Source organism: Hippocampus bargibanti, linkage group LG14 (genome assembly GCF_051943395.1).
Source record: "Hippocampus bargibanti isolate YZ-2025 linkage group LG14, ASM5194339v1, whole genome shotgun sequence".
Lineage (NCBI taxonomy): Eukaryota > Metazoa > Chordata > Actinopteri > Syngnathiformes > Syngnathidae > Hippocampus > Hippocampus bargibanti.
The window spans coordinates 3,775,280-3,787,749 of record NC_142747.1 but is presented as its reverse complement, the minus strand read 5'-3'; the positions used below and the strand labels follow the sequence as shown (position 1 = coordinate 3,787,749).

The window sequence follows — 12,470 nt, the reverse complement described above, 5'->3', positions numbered from 1 at the left end:
TTAGCCATAGGGCTGGCTAGCTAGCTAATTGAGTCAGGAAACATATGAGCTATCTAGCTAGCTATTGGCTATTAGCTATCTATTAGCTAGCTGGCTAGGTTTCTATCTTTTTCAGTTATTCCGTGTTGAGCGAAAGCTGACGCAGGTGGCTGTCACTGCTCACCCACAGAAAAACCAAATCCTGTGACTGTAAAGTGACCTTGAGAGTTTTGAAAGGCGCTTAGAAATGAAATGATTATTATTATTATTATTATTATTATTATTATTATTATTATTATTATTATTATTATTATTATTATTATTATTATTATTATTACTGGCTAGCTAGCTATCTATGAGCTATCTAGCTGGGGATCTCATACCGGTCAACCTGGACGTTTTTGCCCTACAAAGTATATTTATCATGCATTTAAGACGTGTACGACGTACAAGAAAATATGTACGGAAAAACGCACATTTGTCAATTATGGGTACCATCCGGTAGACACCGACTATCACGAAACGGCAAATCAATCAAGTCAAACGAGTTCGCCACGAGTGGTTTGATGCTACTGTGCGTATGCGTCTGCCGCCTGGGGATTTCCCATTGCATCATTCATCATGTAATTTCATCATTTATTAAGAATTAAGAATTAAATAATAATAATAATAAAAATAACACCAATAATAATAAATAATAATAAATTAAGAATATGTACAGAATGATATAACGAAACACATGTACAATATAACATGTTAAACTACATAAATAAACACGTTTGGAAAAAATATGGTTTACGATTAGTTTGTATTTTGTCAGGGAAAATACGACATTTTGTAAGGGCATGGAGCTGTGGAGGTTGACAGTGTTCGGTTCAAATTCTTGTTTCTCAACGAAGTTCAGTAATAAAAATATCAGTGACGATGATAGATGGTGAACAAAAAACTACTTTATTCTAGTCAGACAGAAAAAGCACTTCTATCGTCTAGGCAGGAGCAAAGTCAGGGCACACGAACAAAGATAGGAACAAAGAGGAAGAGCTCCCGCTCTGACTAGTTTTTGAACGTCCACAGCAGCGATCTGTTGTCCAATCAGCTACGGACAACTCAGTGTTGGCTGGACCTAGACTGAAACTTGATAAGCGTTACATCCTGCTCTCGTACGGTTCGACTGATACTTTATTCCATGTAGTATAAATTGAACATGCAATTACATAATATGTACTAAACTAACATGGGATAACATAATACGTTTACTAATGTGCATAAACACTCTATCAGACAGGTATGCTATGTATTAGCTATATGGCTGGCTAGCTAGCTAATTGAGTCAGGAAACATATTAGCTGTCTCTGTTGGCTACTAGCTATCTATTAGCTAGCAAGCTAGGTTTCTATCTTTTTAAGTTATTCCGGGTTGAGCGAACACTGTTGCGTGCGGTTGCCGCTGCTCACACACGGAGAAACCTAATCCTGTGACTGTCAAGTGACGTTGAGCATTTTGAAAGGCGCTTGGAAATGAAATGGAATTAATAGACTATTCTTTTCATATGTCTAAATGGGAGCAAAAAATAAAAGGCTACAGCGAGCTAGCTCGCTAACCTGGCATGCTAACCACAAGACAAAAAATGAGAGACAAAAATGATATCGCGGATGGAACGGCGGACATTTTCTGTGTATGTGTCGGCCAGCCGCTCATCAACGTTGCGGCGGCTAAGAACGATTCAAACCCAAGAGAGTAATGACTTTCAGTCGCTAAGCAAAGGGTCATAAGGTCAACATTGACTTCTGGTGGCAAAGGTCACGAAGTGCAAAAGAGCTCATGTGCGTCTTCTCTTTGCTCCTCCTGGGCAGGCAGGGCGCCGCAACTCCTCTTTCGCTTTTCTGCTTCCTTGCTGCCTGCTCCTCCTCCTCCTCCTTCAAGGCCAACCTTCTCCTTGTCTCGGTGGCTACTTGTCCGCTCTGACATTTTGAGCGAGGAGTGACTTCCTGAAAGGAGGAGGAGATCAGGAGGATGTTGCTCGGCTCATCTCGTACCTGCATGGTGCGTCACAGGCTGGTCTCGTTCCGACTCCGGTTCTTCTTTGGGCTCCTCCTCCAAACACAGTTTGCCTGGACCACAAAGGTTCATCCATCGCTACATTGTTGCAATCACACTGTCGTGAAAAAGAGCACTATATTATTATAATATTATTAATAATAATATTAATAATAACAGCGTTTGAATGTAGCTACAAGGGGCACAAGCCAGTGTCTTATTGTGCCGGTCCCAAGCCCGGATAAATACAGAGGTTTGTGTCAGGAAGGGCATCCGACGTAAAAAAAAATTGCCAAAACAAATATGCGAATCAAACCTATGAATCCCATACCGGATCGGTCGAGGCCCGGGTTAACAATGGCCGCCATTGGTACTGTTGACCTTCAGGGTGCCAGTGGAAAATGGACTACTGTTGGTCGAAGAAGGAGAGGAGGGAGGTGTGTGAACTAAGAGTAGGAACTTTGAATGTAGGAACAATGACAGGTAAAGGTAGAGAGCTGGTTGACATGATGCAGAGAAGGAAGGTAGACATACTGTGTGTCCAGGAGACCAGGTGGAAAGGGAGCAAGGCTAGAGGCTTAGGGTCAGGGTTTAAGTTGTTCTATCATGGTGAAGACAGAAAGAGAAATGGAGTTGGGGTTATCTTAAAAGAGGAGTTTGTTAGGAATGTCTTAGAAGTAAAAAGAGTATCAGATAGAATGATGAGTCTGAAGCTAGAAATTAAAGGCGTGATGTTCTATGTTGTTTGTGGGTATGCCCCACAAGTAGGATGTGAGCTGGCGGAGAAGGAGAAATTTTGGTTGGACTTTGATGAAGTCATACAGAACATACCGAGATGTGAGAGGGTTGTAATTGATGGAGACTTCAATGGACATGTTGGCGCAGGAAACAAAGATGATGAGGAGGTGATGGGCAGGTTTGGACTCCAGATGAGGAACGCTGAAGGACAGATGGTGGTTGACTTTGCTAAGAGAATGCAAATAGCTATTGTGAATACTTTCATACAGAAGAGACAGGAACATAGGGTGACCTATAAGAGTGGAGGCAGAAGTACACAGGTAGACTACATTTTGTGTCAACGGCGCCATCTAAAGGAAATCAGTGACTGCAAAGTAGTGGTTGGTGAGAGTGTAGCCAGACAGCATAGGTTGGTGGTGTGTAGGATGACGCTGGCAGTGAGGAAGATGAAGAAACAAAAGGCTGAATTGAGGACAAAATGGTGGAAGTTGAAAAAGGAAGAGTGTTGAATGACAATTAGGAAGGAGGTAAGCACTGGGTGGGAAAGAGGTCCTTCCAGATGACTGGCAAACTACAGCGAACATAATCAGAGACACAGGTCGGAAAGTACTTGGTGTATCGAGTGGAAGAAAGGTAGTGGACTTGGTGGTGGAATGGGGAGTTGCGAGTGTATACAGTAAAAGAGGTTAGCAAAGAAGAAGTGGGACACTGAGAGGACGGACGAGAGGAGACAGCAGTACAAGGAGATGCAGCGCACGGTTAAAGTAAAGGTGGCAAAGGCCAAAGAAGAGGCCTATGATGACTTATCTGCTCGGCTGGGCAGCAAGGAAGGTGAGACTGATCTTTACAGGCTGGCGAGAGAGAGAGACAAAGACGGTAAGGACCTGCAACAGGTTCGGGTGATTAAGGATAGAGATGGCAATGTATTAACAGGTGCCAGTAGTGTGATGGCAAGATGGAAAGAGTACTTTGAAGAATTGATGAATGAGGAAAATGAGAAGGAACAAAGAGTGGAAGACGTGAAGGTTGTGGACCAAGACGTAGCAAGCATTAGCAAGGATGAAGTGAGGAGGGCTATGAAGAGGATGAAGGGGGGGAAAGGAACTCGGTCATGATGATTTACCAATCGAGGTATAGAAGTGTCGTGGAGAGGTGGCGGTGGTGTTCCTGACCGGGTTATTCAACAAGATCTTAGATGGTGAACAGATGCCTGAAGAATGGAAACGAAGTGTACTCGTGCCCATTTTTAAGAACAAAGGAGATGTGCAGAGTTGTACTAAATACAGAGGAATAAAGTTGATGAGCCATACAATGAAACTCTGGGAAAGAGTAGTTGAAGCTAGACTAAGAGCAGAAGTGAACATTTGTGAGCAGCAGTGGCTTCATGCCAAAAAAGAGTACGACAGATGCAATGTTTGCTTTAAGAATGCTGATAGAGAACTACAGAGAAGGTCAGAAGGAATTGCATTGTGTCTTTGTAGATCTGGAGAAAGCGTACGACAGGGTGCCCAGAGAAGAGCTGTGGCATGCATGAGGAAGTCTGGAGTGACGGAAAAGTATGTGAGAGCGGTACAAGACATGTATCGTCACTGTAAGACAGTTGTGAGGTGTGCTGTCGGTATGACTGAGGAATTCAAGGTGGAGGTGGGACTCCACCAGGGGTCAGCTCTGAGCCCCTTCTTGTTTGCTATGGTGATGGACAGGCTGACAGACGATATTAGACAAGAATCTCCTTGGACCATGATGTTTGCAGATGACATTGTGATCTGTAGCGAGAACAGGGAACAGGTGGCGGTGAAACTAGAGCTGTGGAGATATGCCCTGGAAAGGAGAGGAATGAAGATCAGTCGCAGCAAGACGGAATATATGTGTGTGAATGAGAGGGATCCAAGTGCAAGAGTGATGCTACAGGGAGAAGAGATAAAGAAGGTGGAGGATGTTAAGTACTTGGGGTCAACTGTCCAGAGCAATGGAGAGTGTGGAAAAGAGGTGAAGAAGCGTGTCCAGGCAGGCTGGAGCGGCTGGAGAAAATGTCAGGTGTGATGTGTGATAGAAGGGTTTCAGCTAGGATTAAAGGAAAAGTGTATAAAACCGTGGTGAGACCAGCCATGACTGGAGACAGTGCCACTGAAGAAAAGACAGGAAGCAGAGCTGGAGGTAGCAGAGCTGAAGATGTTGAGGTTTTCTTTGGGAGTGACCAGGTTGGATAGGATCAGGAATGAGTACTTTAGAGGGACAACTCATATTAGAGGCGTGGGAGAGAAAGTCAGAGAGGCCAGACTGAGATGGTTTGGACATGTTCAGAGGAGAGAGACTGACTATATCGGGAGAAGGATGCTGAGTCTTGAACTGCCAGGCAGGAGACCGACAGGAAGACCGAAGAGGAGGTTTATGGATGTGGTCAAAGAGGACATGAAGGTAGCTGGTGTGAAAGAAGAGGATGCCCAGAACCGGGATGGATGGAGGACATTGATTCGCTGTGGCGACCCCTGAGAGGAAAAGCCGAAAGGAAAAGAAGACTGGAGTCATGCCCTTTAAAGAGTGCTCCGACAGTCCAAAGCCGCTAAACAGTCCCACCGTTAAAATCTGCTCGGCTCTGAGCACAGACAAGTGGCATCCTCCGGTTGGCTTGTCACATCTCAAAGAGGAGGAACAGGGGATTGCCAGAGACATGCATGTATGAAGAGTCAGATGTCTTTGCAAGAGGTGATGCTGATATAGGTTGCATTCCAAACTTGCAACTCAAGGTCCAACTTACTGACAACACGCCGGTGCAAAAGCGTTACAATGCCATTCCAAAACCCCTTTACCGAGACGTCAAAGACTATGTGCAAAACCTACTTCACCATGATTGAATAAGAAAATCCACTTCAGCATACTCATCTCCTGTCTGTGTTAGAAACAAAGATAAAAGCTTGCGCCTGTGCGTTGACTTTAAGGAGCTAAATCGCAAAACTGTCCCCGATCGTCACCCACTCCCACGCATTCAAGATCTGCTATATCCAGTCCAAGATGGCGCCCGAGTAGGCAGCCTCAGCAAGTGCTCTCATGAGCCTTGTTTTTTTGGTTGTTTTTGTCTTGTTTTGTGTTTTCTTTTGTCACTTTGTGTTGTTGTGGGTCGTGTGGAACGGATACGGATTGTTTTTCTGCATTTTTGACCACGACATTCATCAAGGAGGAGACTGTGCTGAGCGCTTGCCCCTTTTCGACAGCATGAATATGCCAGTACTGTTTTTGAATTGGTGGAATGTCGGAGCCCCTGTAATATGCAGCGTCTTCACAGCCCCGCTTTGTTCAGTGGAAAGGTCAGTGCTGTTGGACAGTCTGCGGCTGGATGGATGCATGGCTTGGGGAACCCGCGATAAGAAGAAAGGAGCGTCAGCGCAGAGCGCCGATGCGAATGTGGAACTGTTGCAGCTTGGAACTGAAGCAGATTTATGTGGAACAGGAGATGTGAGACAATCACTTTTCGTGGAGAAGATGGAGCGAACCATCACTAGATATGTGAAACGCTGGCTTGGTGTTCCACGCTGTCTGTCTAACATCGGCCTTTATGGCAAAGGGGTACTTGAGCTTCCAATCACAAGCCTCACCGAAGAGTACAAGTGCGCTAAAGTGAGACTTCAGATGACCCTCACAGACTCCAGAGACCGGAAGATCAGTCAAGCTGCACCCCCCTATCAATGGGACGGAAATGGATGCCATCCATTGCAGTGCAGCAGGCCACAGCAGCCCTAAGGCACAGCGACATTGTGGGACACGTTCAGCTTGGAAGAGGGGGGTTTGGCCTTACAAACAAACCTTCTTGGCGTAAGGCTTCAACATCGGAAAGAAGGAAAATGGTGATAGCAGTGGTGCGCCGCCAAGAGGAAGCTGAAAGAACTGCACGGGCTGTCTCTCTTGCCAAGCAGGGACAATGGATGAGGCGGGAAGGCCTAGAGAAGAGAAGGCTCAGCTGGAAGGATCTCTGGGAAATGGAGGCAAGCAACATCAGCTTCATCATCAGAGCTATCAATGACATGCTCCCATCTCCAAAAAACCTCCACCAACGTTATGGCGAAGTTCCAACCTGTGACCTCTGTCGAACGCCAGGAACTCTCAAACACATCCTGACCGGTTGTAAGACCAGCCTCACACAAGGCCGCTACACCTGGAGGCACAACCAGGTCCTAAAGAGTTTGGCAGTTGTCCTTGAGAGCAAGAGGAATACCATCAACTCCTTGCCAATGCGAGCCACCACGTCCAGCACAGCACCATTGACCTTCATCCGAGAGGGACAGGAAAAGCCCAACCATCCTACTGCCAAACCAGAAGTTGGACAGCTATCCGGGGCCCGTGATTGGGAGATGCGGGTTGACATTGGCCAGCAATTGGTTTTCCCAGCAGAGATTGCAGCCACCACCCTCAGACCAGACTTGGTGCTCTGGTCCTCGTCACTCAAGGCTGTCTACATCGCAGAACTCACAGTCTCGTGGGAAAACTCTGTTGAAGAGGCGCAAGAAGCTGCGCTACACAGAACTCGCAGTGGATGCGCAACAGCGGGGATGGAAAACCAAGGTATATCCAATTGAAGTTGGATGCAGAGGGTTTGTGGCGTCCTCCACCATTAGGCTGCTAAAAGACCTGGGTATCCATGGACAGGCTCTGCGGCACACAGTTAGGTCACTCTCTGAAGCGGCAGAAAGAAGCAGCCACTGGCTCTGGATGAAGAGTAATGAGCCTTGTTAGGCTCATAGGTCAGCAACCTAAGACCCCCCGCCCCCCTACCAGCTTCTGAACATCTGATTGGGCATGGGACACAAGCACAGGCGTGATCAACCTGTCGCTGGCCACCATCGATGAGGGTGTCTAGTGATTAAAAGGCCCAAACACCCAATGATTCTTTGGCACACTACTGACGATGTGTCCCAAATTCAAAACCTCCCATCCCTGAGGCACAGCTCCAACATCACGTCCAGTGGTTCATGATTCTTCTCTTCTTCTCTCTCTCTCTCTCTCTCTCTCTCTTCTCTCTCTCTCTCTCTCTCTCTCTCTCTCTCTCTCTCTCTCTCTCTCTCTCTCTCTCTCTCTCTCTCTCTCTCTCTCTCTCTCTCTCTCTCTCTCTATCTCTCTCTCTCTATCTCTCTATCTCTATCTCTCTATATCTCTATCTCTCTCTCTATATATCTCTATCTCTCTAGCTCTCTCTCTCTCTCTCTCTCTCTCTCTCTCTGTATCCCTCTCTCTCTATCTATCTCTCTCTCTCTCTATCTATCTATACATCTCTCTATATCTCTCTCTCTCTCTCTCTCTCTCTCTCTCTCTCTCTCTCTCTCTCTCTCTCTCTCTCTCTCTCTCTCTCTCTCTCTCTCTCTCTCTCTCTATCTCTCTCTCTCTATCTATCTATCTATCTATCTATCTATCTATCTATCTATCTATCTATCTATCTATCTATCTATCTATCTATCTATCTATCTATCTATCTATCTCTCTCTCTCTCTCTCTCTCTCTCTCTCTCTCTCTCTCTCTCTCTCTCTCTCTCTCTCTCTCTTCTCTCTCTCTCTCTCTCTCTCTCTCTCTCTCTCTCTCTCTCTCTCTCTCTCTCTCTCTCTCTCTCTCTATCTCTCTATCTATCTATCTATCTATCTATCTATCTATCTATCTATCTATCTATCTATCTATCTATCTATCTATCTATCTATCTCTATCTATCTATCTATCTATCTATCTATCTATCTATCTATCTATCTATCTATCTATCTATCTATCTATCTATCTATCTATCTATCTATCTATCTATCTATCTATCTATCTATCTATCTATCTATCTATCTATCTATCTATCTATCTATCTATCTATCTATCTCTATCTATCTATCTATCTGTCTATCTGTCTATCTAGTCTATCTGTCTATCTGTCTATCTGTCTATCTGTCTATCTACACCTGCACCATTGAACATCCAGGGTTCGGACATTGAGAGGGTGACCTCCTACAAGTACCTGGGTGTTACTCTCAACAATAAACTGGACTGGACAACAAACACGGATGCCCTAATCAAAAAGGGACAGAGTCGCCTCTTCCTCCTCAGGAAACTGAGGTCTTTTTGAGTTCAGGGGTCACTCCTAAAGACTTTCTATGACTCTGTGGTGGCATCAGCCATCCACTATGGCATTGTCTGCTGGTTAGGCAGCATCACCACCCGGGACAGAAAAAAACTGGAGTGCTTTGTCAAGCGGGCCAGTTCTGTTGTGGGCTGCTCGCTGGACTCTCTAGAGGAGGTGGGCAACAGACGGACGCTAGCTAAACTAAAAGCTATGATGGACAGCCCCTCCCACCCCCTCCTGCCCATCCTGACAGCTCTGGGTAGCTCCTTTAGCCAGAGACTATTACACCCGCGCTGCAAGAAGGAGAGGTACCGCCGCTCGTTCCTACCGACTGCTGTCAGGCTTCACAATTCCCAATGATCACATGTGAAAAAAAAAAAAAAAAAAAAAAAAAAACTGGACACTTGTAAATATGGGTTGTTGCAATATATCTAAATGCATTTCTTGATTCTGCACTATGTACAGTCTTGTTTATAGAACGGTTTTTGCACATCTACATTTGCACAGTATACAGTTGACATTTTTATTTTGTTATGCTTAGAACATCTTGTTTTCTATCCTTTCACTCCCACCCCAAGCCCATCCCTCTTCAATTGCTGCTGTGGACTGCAAATTTCCCCATTGCAGGACGAATAAAGGTATTTTGATTCTGATTCTGATCTGTCTATCTTGTCTATCTAGTCTATCTGTCTATCTGTCTATCTAGTCTATCTATCTAGTCTATCTAGTCTATCTGTCTATCTCTCTATCTATCTCTCTCTATCTCTCTCTCTCACTCTCTCCCTCTCTCTCTGTCTATCTCTCTCTATATCTCTCTCTATCTCTCTCTCTCTATCTCTCTATCTCTCTCTATCTCTCTCTTTCTCTATCTCTAAATCTATCTCTCCCTTTACCTCTACCCTCTCTATCTCTCTACCTCTCTCTATCTATATCTCTACCTCTACCTCTAAATCTCCATCTCTCTCTCTATCTCTATTTATCTCTATCTCTATTTCTATCTCTCTCTCTATCTCTACCTCTTTCTTTATCTCTCTCTCTATCTCTCTTTCTCTATCTCTCTCTTTCTCTATCTCTAAATCTATCTCCCTATCTCTCTCTATCTATATCTCTACCTCTACCCTCTCTATCTCTCTACCTCTCTCTATCTCTACCTCTAAATCTCTATCTCTCTCTATCTCTCTATCTTTAAACATCATTCATTCATTCATTCATTCATTCATTCATTCATTCATTCATTTAAACAGCTTCTTCCCCCAAGCCATTAACTCTTTGAACTCTTTGAACTCTTTCAAATGTAGCCAAAATGGAACTGTATAGTGCCACTTAGCAGTTTTTTGACGACGATACTAGTGCAGCGTGTTCTACCGGAAACAAATTCCTTGTGTGTTGTACATACTTGGCAATAAAGATAATTCTGATTCTGATTCTGATCTCTCTCTCTCTGTCTCTATTTATCTCTATCTCTGTTTCTCTCTTTCTCTCTCTATCTCTATCTCTCTCTATCTCTACCTACCTCTCTACCTACCTCTCTACCTACCTCTCGATCTCTCTATCTCTCTACCTCTATCTCTACCTCTACCCTCTCTATCTCTATCTCTAGATCTCTATCTCTAGATCTCTCTCTCTATCTCTCTGTATCTCTCTCTCTATGTCTCTCTCTATCTGCCTTTCTCTCTCTATCTATCTTTACATCTCTCTCTATATCTCTCTCACTACTGACGATGGCACACGACAGACGATGTGTGTCATCTATGATGTCCCAAAGTCACAACCTCCCATCCGTGAGGCACAGCTCCCACACCACTCTCAACATCAAGGCTAATCTCATGTGAGGACCATCCATTGGCACAAATGGACAGAATAACACCACGTCCAGTGTTTCATGATTCTCGTCAATGGATGCTACAGCTGCGTGTTTGCTTTCAACATTTAGCTTGTAGTCGACGTGCACATTCCACCATGATGACCCTGATCCACTGGTGGAAAGACGCTTTGATTCTCTCCTCTTTCATCCAGAACTGCTTCATGTCATCACAAAGAGGGTACAGCAAGTCCTGAAGAATGAATGTCTCTCTGTGTCTTTGTTTTGTCATATTGTCTCTATGTAACGGAGTTGTGCACTTAGATTATTAAATTATGAAGGAAGTGACGCAACGGCGCACAGTGTGGCACTATGTCCCGCCCATAGTTTCCAGAACAATCTCGAGGAGATTCAGGGTGAGTCGCAATTTTCTGTTGGTCTTGATTAACGCGCATTTTCATGACAATATCTTATTTTGTTTCCCCTTTTGTACTGTCTAGTGTTATCTAATTAGTTCCTTTATTCATTTCGAGTCCAAATTACTTTTTGTGTCATTATTTACTTCACGTTTTGTCGAGTGGAACTTTGGAGCACATGTGCTTTTCTATCGCAGTTAATCACAAGACGAAACCCATGCGACTTCACCCATCCCTTCTGCCATACTGTGTTGCAGGTAATAATTGTTTCATTTCGTTTTTATTGAACAATATTTAGTTTCTTGTGTCGTGTTTCATTTGCCCGTGAGTGTCCGTGGCGGGTTGAACTGCGCGCCAGCCATTACAAGCGCACCGCGTGTTCTGCCCATGATGCGTTCAGGGACATCTTCTAAATAACAGTGAACTTGTGTTGTATTCTCTTTTTCTGTAAATAACCACTATACCAGGGGTGGGCAAACTTTTTGACTCGCGGGCCGCATTGGGTTCTAAAATTTGACAGAGGGGCCGGGCCAGGAGCATTTGGAGGGAGTGTTTGGGCCGGAAATACTCCGAACAAGTTATGTCCATAATTTATAAAATCACTTCAAATGACTTCGACTGAGCGTATTTTACAAAGATTCCACAGCATATAGCTATAGTTTACGTTTTAAGACTTGCGCTGAATATATGAAGTCTTGTTTTCGAGTTGATGACGATCCCCATGTGACGTCACGTTTGGACCGCCCTGACCGAGAAAGCGACATACAATGCATTTTGGGTACTTTGTTTAGTCTGAAAACTTCGTGTTAATCCGTGTTGATGGCGAAATTAGAAGGAAAACACATAAATAACGCCATGGTGAATCGTTGTGTGTTGCACCAAGACAACTATTTGATATTCGCTGACACAAATTCCCAGCTGACAAATCAGCCCATTTCCAACGGAGCTTGGGCGCAATCTTCTGCTTTTTCTGGGTGCTACATTGCTGTCATTGACGGCTCGAATTGATATGGGAGGACTCCTAGAATCAATTGCAAACATTTATGCTTTCCTCTTCAGAAGAACAAGAACAAGAAAACATCTTCTCCGAATCTGAAGCCATTGTTTTGATTCTCGAGCAACCTTCTGAAACTGGCCATTTCCGGATTCATTTTGAAGTCATTTTTATTGGTGTTTTTCATTTAACTAAAAATATCAGCCTGCCTGATTTGGGTATTTTAGATGCTATAAAACGTTTTTCTGATGTCAGTGGGAAACAAAAACAAAAAATGGTGCCGGTTGTCCTTTAAATGTAGTATGTACAAACCTCATAGCACAGTAAAAACACTACAACCCAATTTATTAACTGTCTTTCAAATGTGAAAAATATCCCTGATCAGTTAATAAATTTGTCTCAAGGAATATGCAAGATATG

The 12,470-nt window shown here is 44.2% G+C and overlaps 1 long non-coding RNA gene across 1 annotated transcript; it reads right to left on the bottom strand.

Moving 5' to 3' along the window:
- Window positions 1–336: 336 nt before the first annotated feature.
- On the bottom strand, window positions 337–7,712 carry LOC148888037 (uncharacterized). The gene is made up of 3 exons (XR_016117222.1): window positions 2,848–7,712; window positions 2,348–2,425; window positions 337–2,134 (listed from the first exon to the last, which is right to left on the bottom strand). It is a non-coding gene; the product is annotated as an uncharacterized LOC148888037 (long non-coding RNA).
- Between the last annotated feature and the right edge of the window lie 4,758 nt (window positions 7,713–12,470).